This window comes from Chiloscyllium plagiosum, chromosome 4, assembly GCF_004010195.1.
Source record: "Chiloscyllium plagiosum isolate BGI_BamShark_2017 chromosome 4, ASM401019v2, whole genome shotgun sequence".
NCBI classification, from domain to species: domain Eukaryota; kingdom Metazoa; phylum Chordata; class Chondrichthyes; order Orectolobiformes; family Hemiscylliidae; genus Chiloscyllium; species Chiloscyllium plagiosum.
The window spans coordinates 42,521,933-42,538,015 of record NC_057713.1 but is presented as its reverse complement, the minus strand read 5'-3'; the positions used below and the strand labels follow the sequence as shown (position 1 = coordinate 42,538,015).

The 16,083-nt window shown below is 41.0% G+C and overlaps 1 protein-coding gene and 1 long non-coding RNA gene across 5 annotated transcripts in view; one reads left to right on the top strand and one right to left on the bottom strand.

Annotated features, from left to right (window-relative positions):
• Positions 1-12,287, bottom strand: part of triqk (triple QxxK/R motif containing) — a 92,929-nt gene extending 80,642 nt beyond the window's left edge. The window contains exon 1 of one of the 3 annotated variants that reach the window (XR_006311383.1): positions 11,792-12,287. The gene's annotated coding sequence lies outside the window, so the exon portion shown is untranslated. The remainder of the gene's footprint in view (positions 1-11,791) is intronic. The other 2 variants (XR_006311382.1, XM_043688080.1) reach the window with 2 other exon arrangements.
• LOC122548999 overlaps positions 12,145-16,083 on the top strand; it is a 10,876-nt gene continuing 6,937 nt past the window's right edge. For both annotated transcript variants that reach the window (XR_006311384.1, XR_006311385.1), the window contains exon 1: positions 12,145-12,225. This is a non-coding gene — a long non-coding RNA (uncharacterized LOC122548999). The remainder of the gene's footprint in view (positions 12,226-16,083) is intronic.

The window sequence follows — 16,083 nt, the reverse complement described above, 5'->3', positions numbered from 1 at the left end:
TCTTGAAAAATGTCCATGTTACAGAGGAGGAAGTGCTGAACGTCTTGAAACGCATAAAGTTGGATAAATCGCCAGGACCTGATCACGTGTACCCTCGAACTCTGTGGGAAGTAATTGCTGAGCCTCTTACTGAGGTATGTGTATCATCGATGTTACAGGGGAGGTGCTGGAAGACTGGAGATTGGCTAACATGGTGCTACTATTTAAGAAAGATGGTAAGGACAAGCCAGGGAACTATAGACCAGTGACCCTGATGTTGGTGGTCTGCAAATTGTTGGAGGGAATCCTGAGGGACAGGATGTACAGGAAAGGCAAGGACTGATTAGAGATATGTCAACATGTCTTTGTATTTGGGAAATCATGTCTCACAAACTTGACTGAGCTTTTTGAAGAAGTAACAAAGAGGATTGATGAGGGCAAAGTGGTAGACATGATCTATGTGGACTTTAATAAGGCGTTCGACAAGGTTCCCCATGGGAGACTGGTTAGCAAGGTTAGATCTCATGGAATACAGGGAGAACTAGCCATTTGGGTACAGAACTGGCTCAAAGGTAGAAGACAGAGGGTGGTAGTGAAGGGTTGTTTTTTCAGACTGGAGGCCTGTGACCAGTGGAGTGCCACAAGGATTGGTGCTTGGTCGACTCCTTTTCATCGTTTATATAAATGATTTGGATTTGAGCATAACAGGTACAGTTAGTAAGCTTTCAGATGACACCAAAATTGGAGGTGTAGTGGACAGTTAAGAAGGTTACCTCAGATTACAATGGGATCTTGATCAGATGGGTCAATGGGCATGGAAGTGACAGGTGGAGTTTAATTCAGATAAATGCGAGGTGCTGCATTTGGGAAAGCAAATCTTAGCAGGACTAATATACACTTAATGGTAAAGTCCTAGGGAGTGTTGCTGAACAAAGAGACCTTGTAGTGCAGGTTCATTGTTCCTCGAAAGTGGAGTCGCAGGTAGATAGGATAGTGAAGAAGGCATTTGGTATGCTTTCCTTCATTAGTCAGAGCATTGAGTTGGGAGCTGAAAATGTGTTGCTGGAAAAGCGCAGCAGGTCAGGCAGTATCCAAGGAGCAGGAGAATCGACGTTTCGGGCATGAGCCCTTCTTCAGTTGGGAGGTCATATTGCGGTTGTACAGGACATTGGTTAGGCCACTTTTGGAATATTGTGTGCAATTCTGGTCTCCTTCCTATCAGAAGGATGTTGTGAAACTTGAATGGGTTCTGAAAAGATTTACACGGATGTTGCCATGGGTTGGAGGATTTGAGCTATAGGGAGAGGCTGAATAGTCTAGGGCAGTTTTCTCTGAAGCATCAGAGGCTGAGGGGTGACCTTATAGACGTTTATTAAATCATAAGGGGCATGGATAGGATAAATAGACAAAGTCTTTCCCCTGGGGTGGGGGAGTATGGACAGGTTGGACCGAAGGGTCTGTTTCCGTGCTGTACATCTCTATGACTCTCTGACTCTAAGTTGAAATCCCCTACTATTATTACTCTATAATGTTTACACCTCTTTTAAATCTTCCTACATGTCTTTCTTTTTATTCCATCCTGACTGTGTGGAATCTGTGCTATACACAGCAAAAAGTTTTAAGTTTTAAGTTTAAGCATACCATTCACATAACATTGTTACAGGCAGTTTGCAAGCATGTCTTGCTACAATTGGAACCTTAAACAGGTAACATTCAGTGTAATACAGCAAAATCTGTTTTCAAAAAATGTCTTACATTCTCTCAAGACTTTATAAATACATACAACTTAGTAGTTACATACCTAATAACTTTAGTTCTAGGCCAGCATAAATTGTCTTTTGTACCTGCAACGTTTCAACCTGCCCATACATTGTGAAAAGATACTGAACTCCCAGTAATACAGCAAAATCTGTTTTCAAAAAATTACATTCTCTCAAGACTTTATAAATACATACAACTTAATAGTTACATACCTAATAACTTCTAGTTCTAGGCCAGCATAAATTGTCTTTTGTACCTGCAACTTTTCAACCTGCCCATACATTGTGAAAAGATACTGAACTCCCACATTCTTCCATACATCTTCCAATAAGAAGGCTTATTTGCGTAAAAACTCTACGGGTTAGTCTCCTTAATTTTACCACAGACCTCACCTATTCTCTTTGTTCTCCAATCTGATGCTTTACTGCATTCAACGCTCTCCTCTAGTACTTTCTCTCAAATCAGACACACTCCTTCTGTTGCAAAACCAAACTTTTCTGCACTTAGGACTTGAAATGTTTTTATGCACAATCCCACACTCTCATAGTCATTCTCCGGCCCTCAGGTTGAGTTGCCTCCGTAACAGTGCATTTGTTTTTTTCATGATTTATGTAAATGGCTCATTTTTTGTTCCTCCATGTTCCCATGTCCCATAATTTAAAACAAGTTTACCAGAACAAAGACAGCTCAAGGGTAGGATACATACGCACTCAGCAAAAATGATCAAACCAGCTAAAAGGCAGAAATTGGAGGCTGTGAGATCAGGCATTTCTTTCCTCCACAACTGGCTGCTTGGGAACTTGAAGCAGAAAAATATTAAGGTGAGCTAATGACTTCTGACAGTCAGCTTTAATTGTGTTCATGTTTACCCACTAAATGTGACTGAGAGAGAGGGAACAAATCTTTCATTTACATCAATTTACAGTCTTCTTCAACTGTTAATTGCTAATTCCACATTTATAATAGATAAAGAAAGCATACACCTGGCCTTGTAATAAATCCAGCCCATGGGTTCCCAAGATTCTTTCAGCAACTTCTGAAAATGTATTTAACTGCCATTTATTCCACAACAACTGAAATTTGTTACATGCAGAACAGGAGTCTGACCGACATATTTAAAAAGATATGCTTCACAATGTACTTAGCTTGATCTATAGTCTTTTGTGTCTTGTAATTCTTTCACTTAAGGTTTTATTTGCTGACCTGTGCCTCTCACAAATCTTGGCTTAGACTAGAAATTTCTGTCCAGAAATAAACATTGAGATCCAGTTGTGCATTTGCCACTGCATTGTTCATTCAGCTCAAATGGGGCCTGTTCTCAAGAAAAGAGAATGGCTGTGTGTGAATTTTAAAAACCAGTGAACACAAGAACAAGAGTATGTCCCTTGAGAGTGTTCTGCCATTCATTGAGATCAGAGCTGATCTGTAGCCTAATTCCATATACAGTACCAGCCTTTGGCCCATACCTCTTCATACCTTTGATGAATAAAAATGTGTTTGTCTCAGATTTAAAGTTACAGATTTGTGTGTAGAAGTGTTTCCTAACGTCTCTCCTGAATGGTCTGGCCCTAATTCTCACACTATGGCCCGAATTATATAATCTCCAATCGACTGAAATAGTTTATCTTTACCTATCATATCTTCTCCTGATAATATCACCCTTTAACTTTCTAAATTCTAGAGAAAACCAGCCTAATTTGTACAATCTGTCCTCATAACTCAACCCCTGAATTCCAGGTATTATTCTTGTAAATGAGGGTGGCATGGTGGCTCAGTAGTTAGCACTGCTACCTCACAGCATCAGGGACCCGGGTTCAATTCCTGTCTCGGGTGATTGTATGTGTGGAGTTTGCACATTCTCCCCGTGTCTGTGTGGATTTCCTCCAGGTACTCTGGTTTCCTCTCACAATCCAAAGATGTGCAGGTTAGGTGAATTGGCCATGCTAAATTGCCCAGAGTGTTAGGTGCATTAGTCAGGGATAAATATAGGGTAGGGGGATGGGTTACTCTTCGGAATGTCAGCATGGACTTGTTGAGCCAAAAGGCCTGTTTCCAAGGTAGGTAATCTAAACCTACGTTGATTTTATTTATGGTCACATATTTTCTTACAAAACACATATTATTTAAATAGGGAAAGACTTTGGTAGGCTACAGAATAGAGGGATTTAGGAGTTCGCACACATACATCACTAAAAGCCAGCATCCAAGTTCAACAGATAATTGGGAAGGCCATGGAATGTTTTCCTTTATTTCAAAGGGAGTACAGTATGAAAGGAGGTAGGCTTTTGCTAAAATTTTATAGGGCACTAGTGAGACATAGCTGGAACACTGTCAATAGATTTGGGCCCCTTCACTAAGGAAACACATACTAGTATTGGAGGCAGTTCATAGAAGGTTCACAAAACTGGTAACAGGTCCGGTACCTTCTTAAGTGGAGAGATTGAATAGGTTGGGCCACTCACTGGAATACGGAAGAATGAGAGGCTACTTCATTGAAATAAAGATTCTTAGGAGACTTGACAGGGTAGATGCAGAAAGGTTTGTGCCTCTTGTGAGAAGAGTCTTGGACCATAGAACATAATGTCAGGATAAGGGCTGCACATTTAAGACAGAGTGGAATTTCTTCTCTCAGCGGAAGTGAGTCTGTAGAATTATTTATCATACAGGGTTATTGAAGCTGGGTAGTTAAATATAAGCAAGGCTGGGATAGACAGACTTTTAAACTGTAAGCTAATCAAGAAAGTGGAGTTGAGGATTACAAAATCAACCCTGATCTCACTGAATGCCTTCTGAAAATCTAAATCTATTAAATCCATTGCTTCCTGTTAATCTTTCATGCTTGTCACCTCAAAGAATCTAGTACATTTATCAGGCAGAAAACCCTTCATGAAGCCCTCCTGACTCTGCTTGACCATAACATTTATTCTTAAATATTTTGCCAATACATATTTTATAATAGATTCTAACATTTCCCTAATAACGGACATTAACATTAAGCTAATTGATCTATAGTTACTTTTTTTTGTCTCTTTCCCTTTTTAAATAAAGTGTTACATTGACAGTTTTCCAATCTGACAACGCTTTCCAGAATCTAAGAATTCCGGGAAGATTACTATCAATGAATCCACTATCTCTGGAGCAACTGGATGAACCCCATCAGGTGCAAGGGACTTACTGGCCTTTAATCCCATTAGTTTTCTGAGCATTTTTTTAACTGATAGGTATTGTATTTATTTCTTCTCCTGATTTTGCTCCTTGATTTTTTAAGTGATCTTGAAATGCTATTAATGTCTTCCAGTGTGAAGGCTGATGCAAAGATTTTATTGAATTCCTCTGCCATTTCCTGGTTCCCCATTATTATTTCCCCAGCCACTTTCTCCAAGTGGCCTATGTTCACTTTGATGTTTCTCTTTTTTATGAATTTAAAATCGTTCTTACCATCTATCTTGATGTTCGTTGCAAGTTTACCCTCAACCTTTATTTTTTCCTTCTTTATTACTTTGGTCATTTTCTGTTGTTTCTTTTTAAACTTTAGAAATCCTCCACCTTACCACCAATCTTTGACACATTGTATGTTTCTTCCCTTTAAATCTAATGTTACCCTTAACTTTTCTGGTTAGCCATGGTTGGCTTATTTCCTTCCTAGAATCATTTTTCCTCAATTAAATATATATTTGATGTGAGTCATTAACTATTTTCTTAAACATCTGCCAATGTTCCTTAATATCTTTGCTGCTAAAATCCTTTCCCAGTCCACTCCAGCCAGCTCTGCTCTCATTCTTTGTAATTCACCTTTTTAAGTTTAGCACAGTTGTCTCCATCAAAAGTTACTCCATCTCAAAACAAATGCTATCATATTATAATCATTGTTTGCTAGTGGATATTTTAGTCTGACATCATTTATTAAACCACTACACATCACCAGATTCAAAATAACGTGATCCATGGTAGGATTCACAACATGTTGTTCTTAGAAACTATCCTGAGTACACTCTACAAATTCTTCCTCATGCCCTCTGTAGTAATTGTAAAAAGGTCAGCCAATTGCACCACAGAGAATATGACTGGGGCTATTAATGTGGTCCAGTCAGGGACCCCTGGTTGACATGAAAAGGTTGCACGTCAGGAATACTGACACACTGATGCCTGATTCTGTATGAGATAGATGACAGTCAAAGACTGTTCATGTGTAAGTAAACAGTGAATTGGTGACTGGATACCAGCCTCTAAATGGTTATTTCAGTGGTGATGAGAGTACAGCATGATCCTGAAGAAACTTGCTCACAACTATTGCGTTTGAGTTGGGGTAAGTATTATCTTACATTATGCCATGTTTGAGACGCTTGACTCATTTGACCCTGCTGCCCAGTACTTGGAAAGACTGTGTTATTTTTCTGAACCAATGACATTATGGCAGATGAAAAATAACAAGTAAATTTCCTGACAGCCTGTGAAGTTGCAGCTTTTTCTGTCATTAGGAGTGTAACTTTCCCTGAGGTACCAAAATACTAAAACCTTTCAAGAATTGACAGATATAGTTAAGGAATATTATGAACCCAAGCCTCCTCTAACTCTGAGATTCTGTCGTTTTACTCAGCAATTCAAGAACCAGCGGAAACAATTCTGGGGTTTTTGACAAGGTTAAGATAATTAGCAGAAGTTCGTGAATTTGCTTTAACCCTTACTGAAATGTTCAGAGACCATCTGGTATGTGAGATTAATGATGTAACTATGCAAAAATACCTGCTAGCTGAAGCTCATCTGAATTTCAAACAGACAACTGGCTTTCAAATAACTGGCTTTATCACTGGAAAATGCAGCAAGTGGAGCATACAAGGAACAAGATATGCGAATGGAATTGGACACCCTTGCCAGTCCGACTCAGCTTGGGAAACACCACTTGAATGCAGACAACTGTTTAGCCTCACTCAGGACATCTCTTGCATCATAGGGACTTGAGGTTGGCCCACAGCAAAACCCCAAAACAAAACCAAGCCCCAGCCAAACAGTTATAATTTTATTCATGATCTGACAGCAAGCTATTATAGCTGTTGCCAGTATGCGGACTCAAGACAGCAAAACAGTCTCACTTGACCTAAACTGAGTAAGAGGACTCACTGGCAGTATTCAAGAGAGTGCACACCCTAGAAAGTCCACCTACGTCTGACTTGCAACAGTTAAAGAGTCATACAGTCATAAAGATATACAAAACAGAAAGAGACCCTTAAGTCCAAATCATTCATGCCAATCAGATATCGTAAATTAATCTAGTCCCATTTGCCAGCACTTGGCCCATATCCCTCTAAACTCCTCATACCTTTCCAGATGCCTGTTAAATGCGGTAATTGTACCAGCCTCCATCACATCCTCTGGCAGTTCATTCAATATATACACCACCCTCTGTGAAAACGTTGTGTCTCAGGTCCCTTTTAAATCTTTCCCCTCTCAGCTTAAACCTATGCCCTCCAGTTCTGGACTCCCCCACCCCAGGATAAAGACCTTGTCTATTTATCCTATCCATGCACCTCATCATATTATAAACCTTTATAAGGTCACCCTCAGCCTCCAATGCTCCAGGGAAAACAGCCCCTGCCTTCAGCCGCTCCTTATAGCTCAAAACCTCCAACCCTGGCATCATCCTTGTAAATCTTTTCTGAACCCTTTCAAGTTTCACAGTGAGACCAGAATTGCACACAATATTCCAAAGGTGGGCTTACCAATGTTCTGTACAGGCACAGCATAACCTCCCAATTCCTATACTCAATGCTCTGATCAATTCAGGTAAGCATTCCAAACACCTTCTTCACTATCATTTCTACCTGTGACTCCACTTTCAAGGACCTATAAACCTGCATTCCAAGGTCTCCTTGTTCAGCAATACTCCCAAGTACCTTTCCATTAAGTGTATAAGTCCTGCTATGATTTGCATTTGTAAAATGCAGGACTCCACATTTATTTAAACTCCTCGACCCATTGGCCCATCTGATCAAGATTCCGTAACCTTCTTTGCTGTCTGCTACACCAACAATTTTGGTGTCATCTGCAAACTTACTAACTATATCTCTTATGTTCACATTCAAATCATTTATATAAATGACAAAAAACAGTGGACCCAGCACGCTCCTTGTGGCACACCACTGCTGGTCACAGGCCTACAGTCTGAAAGCAAAGCAACCCAACCCAACCCCACTCTCTGTCTTCTACCTTAAATTGCTTAGTAACATCCAAATCAGAACCAATCAAAATACCTTCTGGTTAAATGGTCATCCATTTCCAATACGGCTATATCAACGATCACAGAACCAGCTTTTAATAAAATTCACCCTGGACTTCAGCCCTCAACTTTGTGCAAGACCTCAACTAGGCTGATAATCTACACAGGGGAACCTTTACAGATAAAATGTCCAACTTCTCAAGAAAAGCAGATGGTTCAGTTACCAGTAATTGTAGCAAAAGACTCAAGGTTGTTGGGGCGAAATTGGTGGGGAAAGATTCACCTAGATTGGGGTCAACATTTTTTTATTAGAAAGTGGCTGCATGAGTGAAGACTTATTTAAATACCCAAACGTTTTCCAGGAAGGTCAAGGGACTATCAGATGAGCCAAGACCACCTTTCATGTTGATGAGGAAGCAATTCCTCGATTCTGCAAGGCCCATTCGTGCCATTTGCCTTATAGAAGCCTGGAAAGTTAAGGAATCATCAAACCAGTCCAATTTATGGAATAGGCACAAACAGTGTACCAATGTTGATGCCCGATCGGTGAGTTCGCTTTTGTGGAGGTTTTACATAAACAGTGAACCCCTTTTCTCAGCTATATAATTACCCAATCCCTCGGATAGAGGATTTATACACAACACTGACAGGGGGGCCTGTCTTTCACACAGCTAGACATGTGCCACACATAGCTGCAATAGCATTTAGATCAGGATTACTAGAAGTCTGCTATAATTAATACCCATAAAGGCTTGTAGCAACATATGAGACTGCCATTTGACATATCGTCAGCCTGTTCAGTGGAGGATGGAGAACATTTTGTAAGGTCTACCTCAGACTACCATTTACCTGGATGACTTCCTGATAACAGGGAAAACTAACTAGAAACACTTAGAGTAACTTGTATATAGTCCTAAGATGTTTTTTCTAAGATGGGTGTATGCCTAAGAAGGGAAAAATATGTTCCAGTACCCCAAATGGCCTTCTTGGGCTACAGGGTGAACCAGAACAAGTTACGCCCACTGGAAGATAAAGTAAAGACGATTAAAGGAGCCCAATTCTCATGTCTGTCCAGAAGTTCAGGTCATTTCTTGGGCTGGTAAAGTATTATAGAAAGTTCATACATAAATTGACATCCATCCTGGCAACTTTGCATCAATCCCTAAAAGAGTGTTAGCCTTGGAAATGATCTCACAGACAAGCCCTAGCTTTCAAAGAAGTAACAAAGCAGTTATCATTCTCTAAGGTGTTGGCACACTCTGATCCTAAGAAAGATCTGGGAGTGATATGCAATGCCTCCCTGTACGACATCAGGGTGGTATTAGCTCATAGATGGCCCAATGGAGATGAACATCCAATAGCTTATATATTCAGCACTTTGGCTAATGCACAGCATAAATATAGCCAGATAGGAAAAGAAAGATTGACAGACATGTTTGGCATTAAAAAGTTCCACCAACACCTTTACGGACCATAAATCACAAACACCTCTTGGTCTGCTTAAAGAGGTTAAAGCAGTACCACCCAATAGCCTGAGGCCCCATTCAGCTGTAGGCTCTAATACTAAGTCTTTATAAGTTAGAACTTCGAGGCTGAATAGTGAATGCACATGCATTGAGCCGCCTCCCATTAGCAGATACACCACCACTGGTACCCCCAATAGAAGAGTCTATAATGATATTAAATTTTCGGTACACACTCCCAGTCACAGCTGACAATGGTGTGGTCAGACTTTGGTCACAGAAAGGTCCAATCCTTTTCAAACTGAAACAATTAGTATTAATGGGGGAAACCAAAAGCCATCACAACTACAACTGAAACCTTTTTAGACCAGGAGGGACTGGCTCACAGTAGAGGATAGCATATTGGTGGGGATCAAGAGTGCTTGTCCCAAGCAAAGGTTGCCAGCAGATACTGGATGAACTCCACCAGAATCATTTAGAGTCTCCAAAATGAAGATATTGGTGAGAAGTTATGTCTGGTGGCAAGGTTTGGATGTAGACATAGCCGCATTGGTGGGGCAGTGCCCAGAGTGCCAATAAGTACAAAGATTACCACCCACTAGCACCTCCACAACTGTTGGAATGGCTGGGTAAACCTTGGACTCAGTTACATGTCATCTATGTAGGTCCTTTCAAGGGTTCCATGTTTTAATCATTGTACATGCTCACTCAAAGTGGTTGGACGTGCATAGGGTCGATTCGTCAATACCAGGACAACAATAGAAAAACTGTGCACATCTTTTGCAGCACACAGAGTCCCACAAGTGTTGGTCACAGATAACAGGCCATCGTGTACTAGCAGGGAAGCTGGTTATTTCTGGAGTTGAGTGGGATTCAACATATAAGGACAGCTCCCATACCACCATCTAATTGCCTAGCTCCATACCATCATCTATTGCCTGGCAGAAAGAGTGGTCCAAACATTAAAGGCTAAATTGAAGAAACGTCTACAGCCTCGTGAGATACCAAGCTAGTACAGTTCTTATTTGATTATAGGACCACCTCACATGCAAATGCAGGGATAGCATCGGCAACGTGCTTAATGGGTTGAAGACTCCATACCAAGATCTTCCCGAACCGAGGGTGGGTTGAGTGTGAAACGGTGTCAGGAACTCCAATGCCAGACCCGAGACTCTACCAAGTGAGAGAGTTTGACAAGGGGATGAAGTTTGGTGTAAGAATCACAGAAATGGTCCTGAATGGGTAGGAGGCATGGGGCATGGTCAATGTGAGGTCAGCGCCAGCAAAGTTTAAAGTTCAGGTAAGTACAACAGTCCTGAATAAGCATCAGAGATTTTGAAGTTAAAAATCACTCAACACCAGGTTATAGTCCAACAGGTTTAATTGGAAGCACACTAGCTTTCTGAGCGGCACTCCTTCACCTGATGAAGGAGCGACACTCCGAAAGCTAGTGTGCTTCCAATTAAATCTGTTGGACTATAACCTGGTGTTGTATGATTTTTAACTTTGTACACCCCATTCCAACACCGGCATCTCCAAATCAAGAGATTTTGAAAGCTGTGAATTTTCAGATGCTGTGAGCACAAAATGTGCCATGCCCCTGGAAACCTTTGGAAATGCTGCCAGAGCCCATGGATTCACCTCTCCATCAAACCTTGTTGAATCAAAGATGAATACAAAGACAGAAGAAGCCACCTCAAGACCTTTGCCGCCAGAAGAAGAGTGAAAGTTTACTGAGGCACTACTGATGCAAGAGGTACGCCCGCCTGTGTCGGATGCCAAATCAAAGGAACCTGACCTGGTGCTAAAAGGGCCCAGGACACCTCTGAGTAGGAGTGGGATGGGACATAGTGTTAGCAGAATAACCTGATCCCTAGTTGGACCTATAACATACTGTTATTGTAAAGTGTCCCAAATGCACTCTATGAATTCTTCCTATTCCTTCTGTAGTGATCGCAATGAGTTCACCTCACAGAATATGAATTCCCTGATTGGGAGTGTGAATCTAGTCAAAGGGTGTCTTGGTAATATGATACCAGCCTCTGTAAAGTTATTTCATCTTCCTCTTCCAATCTGACTGTCCCAATCAACATGATGATTTCTCCCTTTATTACATGCCTTCATTATCTCTGAACTATCCTCTGTTCCACTGTATAGTAATGGGGGGGTGGGGGCGTGGTCTACTTTTATAAGTGTCTCCTTACCCTTGGTCTGGTCAAATGCAGCAAAGAAACAGTGCCAAGACGATTGATAATAACCTGATCAGGCTTTCAAACATATCTTGGACCAAACGTAGCAACCCAGAGTTTACACTTCAAATAATGCCTTGTGCAAAATGCTTTGAAAAGTTTGATGCATACAGCATGATACTTACATGCAAGTCCTTTCTCCCCTTTTTTAGGTTGGCAAGAGTGCAGCAGTTCGAATTAGAAATGTATAATGAAACTGATCCTAAATTATTTGCTCAAGCTTGTTTGCACATTTTACCACTGTACCCTCTCGCCATCCTAAAACACAATAATCCATTACCTCTCACTGCAAATGTGATAAAAATTCGGTGAGCTCCCCTCATGAACCGATCACACGAAAAAAAATTGTCAACGTTGCTTCCGAGTCAGACCAGTCCCAAATTGACGTCTGCGCCAACCAATCAAAGGCTAGAAAGTGGCCATAAACCAGCAATGGAAGGTGTTCCGTGTTCTTCCTGAGGCCAATCCCTTTCCTCTCGGGTATGGTGCATAAAGCCCACTCGGAAGAGTCAGTGTTCGGGCAGTTATGGTGCTGGTAGTGGGTGTGGAGGAACTCGAGGTCAGTGCCTGTGCTGATAGTCCCGGGTGGCTGGGCCGAGCGGCTGTAGAACCTGGCCCGGATCGCCTCGCGCTCCCATTTCCGCTCAATCAGCGGCAGGGGCTCAGTGTTTACAACCCGTCAGCTCCATTCTCCGCACAGCAATCAGCCACGGAGCTCGCTTCTCCACCACAGCTCCCCTGTTTGTGCAATGCACGTACTGTAACTTTCAAAGGCAGCTTCTCAGCCACTGTTTGCGTTCCCGAAGCAAGCAGAAATTGCTGAGAAACTCGGCAGGCCTGGCGGATCTGTAGCGAGAGAAAACAGAGTATTGTTTTCAGGGCAGAAGTGGGAATGCAGATGCTGGAGATCAGAGTCAAGATTAGAGTGGTACTGGAAGAGTATGAAGGGCTTTGCCCGAAAAGTCGATTCTCCTGCTCCCCGGATGCTGCATGACCAACTGTGCTTTTCCAGCACCACTAATCTTGAGAGTATTGTTTCAGTCCAGTCACCCTTCTACAGTTGCTGCTGAGTTTCTCCAACAATTTGTGTTTTTGTTTGTTTCAGATGTTCAGTATCCACAGTTCTTTGTTTTATCTTATTGTAAACTCGAATCCTACTCTGAACCTATTGGTTATCTTTTTTTCTTTTATTCATTCATGGGACATCTGGTGAGTTGGTAGTGCCATTATTTACTTTTGGCCATTGCAGATATTTGCTGTGGATAACAAGCAGCCTTCTTGAATGACTGCAGTTGATCCGATGTCCACCCCACTGTTGTGGTAGTTTCATGATTGGTCTACCCACTGTGAAGGAATGGGGAGATATTTCAAGTCAGGGTGATATGTGACTATAAGGGCAATGGGCAGGTGGTTGCATGTATGTCTTTGCTTCTTTTGTGATAGTGACACTGGTCACTAGTAAATTGCTGCAGTGAATGTTGTCGATGGTGCACACTGTTGCCAATGTACATGTGGTGTAGAGTGTGAATACTTTAAATTGGTAGATAGGGTCATCAAGTGAACTGCTTTGTCTTGAATGTGTCAAGCTCCTTGAGCATTAGTGGAGCTGCACTTATCCAGGTAAGTGGTGAGTATTGCATCAAATGCCTCACTTAAAACTTGTACATAGGCAGGCTTTGAGGATTAAAGAGACATGTTACTCACCCCATTCCTGGCCTCAAGTGTTTATATAATTGGTCCAGTAAAGCTTCTGATCAATGAGGGAGATCATAAGGAAGTTAGTGTCATGAACAAGAACAGAAATTGCTGGAAAAACTCAGCAAGTCAGGCAGTATTTGTGAAGAGAAATCAGAGTTAACAGTTCAGGTCCAGAGATCCTTCCTCAGAACTGCTGAGCTTTTCCAACAACTTCTGTTTTTGTTTCTGATTTACAGCATCCACAGTTGTTTCAGTTTTTATTTAGTGTCATGAACATAAGGATGAAAGTAGGAATAGGCCATTGATACCTTGAGAATGCTCCATCATTGTATCATTTTGTGGTAGATCTGAATTTTTACCAATTTGATTTTTCTGACTGTTCTCATAATCCTTGTCTCAATCACTATCCAAAAATGTATCCATGTACTGCATCTAACATGACTCAACCCAAACAGTTACCTAGGATTGAGAATTCCACAATCCTCTGAGAAATGAAATTCTTGTTATCTCCACCTCCTTATTTGAAAACATGCCTCTTAGTTTTAGATTCCCTCACCATGGAAAACATCAGGTACAATTTAATGTTCTCCTAGGAGGTAGGGCTGGAGTATTTGATTGGATGTGGGAGAGTTTCAGATGGGGATACTGCTCGCTTCCTGCTCTGGTGCCACTTGAAGGTAAAAATTTGGTACTAGCAATAGCCATTGCTTTCAATGGTGAACTACCAGCCTCTTAGGCGAGGTACAGAGAGGATTTTCAAAGACTCCATCTGTGGAAAAAAAAAGTGAATGAATAGTGAGGTCATTAATATTATAAAGGTTATTGTTGGCCATTCGGCCCATCGAGTTCCACCATTCAATGAAATCATGATCTGGTCATTCTCAACTCCACTTTTCTGCTTTCTCCCCAAATTCCTGATTCCTTTATTGATTTTAAAACTTTATCAGCTTCACTCTTGAATGCACTTGGTGCACCAGCACCTACAGCTGTCAGGGCTAAAGAGTTCCACAGATTTACTACCATCTGAGGAAGAAAATACCTCCTCATTTCTGCTTTAGATGTGAGATCGCTTATTCTAAGATTACAACCTTTCGTCCTAAATTCTGCTACAAGGGGAAACAAACTTTCCACCCTGTCAAGTCCCTTAAGAATCTTGGATGTTTCAATGAGGTTGCCTCTTTTTTTCTAAACTCAAGTGAGTACAGGCCCAAACTATTCAACATCTCCCCATTACACAATCCCTCCATGCCCAGGATCACCCTGGGGAACCTCCAATGACTGTCTAAAATGCTAGTATGTCTTTTCTTAGATACAAGTACCAAAACTATTCACAGTATTCCAGGTGTGATCTGACTAGTCCCTTGCATTATTTTAGCAAGTTGTCCATTTGTTTTATATTTTATGCCCTTTGAAATAAAAGGCAACATTCCATTTGCTTTCCCTTTTAGCTGCTGAATTTGGATGCTAGCATTTTAGTGATTTATGCACAAGGATTCCCAAATCCCTCTATAGCTTTCTGAAGTCTTTAGCCATTTAAATAATATTCAGCTCCTCTATTCTTCTTGCCAAAGTGCATAACCTCACATTTCCCACATTATATTACTTCTGACTGTTTTTTGACCATTCACTTAACCTCTCTATAACCCTCTGCAGAATCATTGTGGCATCCTCACTGCTTGCCTTCCCATCTATTTTCGTTTCATTCACAACTTGGCTACAGTATATTCGTTTCTCTAATCCAAGGCATAATTTTATATTGTGATTAATTGTGGCCTCAGCACTGATCTCTGGTACTCTGCTAGCTACAGGTTCCCATGCTGAAAATGCCTCCCTCCTTCTCAGTTAACCATTCCTTAATAAATCCCTATAAGTTAGCCATTCCTCTATCCATGCTAATATATCTCCAACACCATGGACACTGGTAGTATTAAATAACCTAACCTGTGATACCTTAATCACACTCTCTTTCTCAAAATCCGTTCATTGCTTCCCATTTACTCTGCTTATTACCTCCTCAAATTCTTCTAATAAATTTGTCAGACATGATTTACCCTTCATAAAACCACAGTAACTTTGCTTGATAATACTATGTATTTTAAGTGCTCTGCCATTACATCTTATGTAATAGACTCTAACATTTTCCCAATTACAGATGTTAAGTCAACCTATAGTTTTGCTTTGTCTCCTTCACTTTTTAAGTAAAGGTGGCCACTAATTTCCCATCCTAAGAATAAAGAGAATGATGTTAATTATGTTACAATCTCTGGTAGATCCACAAATTTATATTTTGATCGCAGACAAGAGCGCCAAATTCATATTACAATCTTATTAGCAGCCAGTAACATTTTTTAAATTTAAAGTAAGTGTAATTTGAGATCCCAGGTACTTAGTGAATAAAGCCTCAAGTTACTGAAACAGACAAAGAGAAGTTGCTATACCAAGTTTAAAATGTGTAACAATAGACAATAGGTGCAGGAGTAGTCCATTCTGCCCTTCGAACCAGCATCACCATTCATTATGATCATGGCTGATCATCCTCCATCAGTATCCTGTTCCTGCCTTATCCCCATAACTCTTGATTCCATTATTGTTAAGAGCTCTATCCAACTCTTTCTTGAAAGTATCCAGAGACTTGGCCTCCACAGCCTTCTGGGGCAGAGCATTCCATACACCCACCACTCTCTGGGTGAAGAAGTTTCTCCTCAACTCTGTTCTAAGT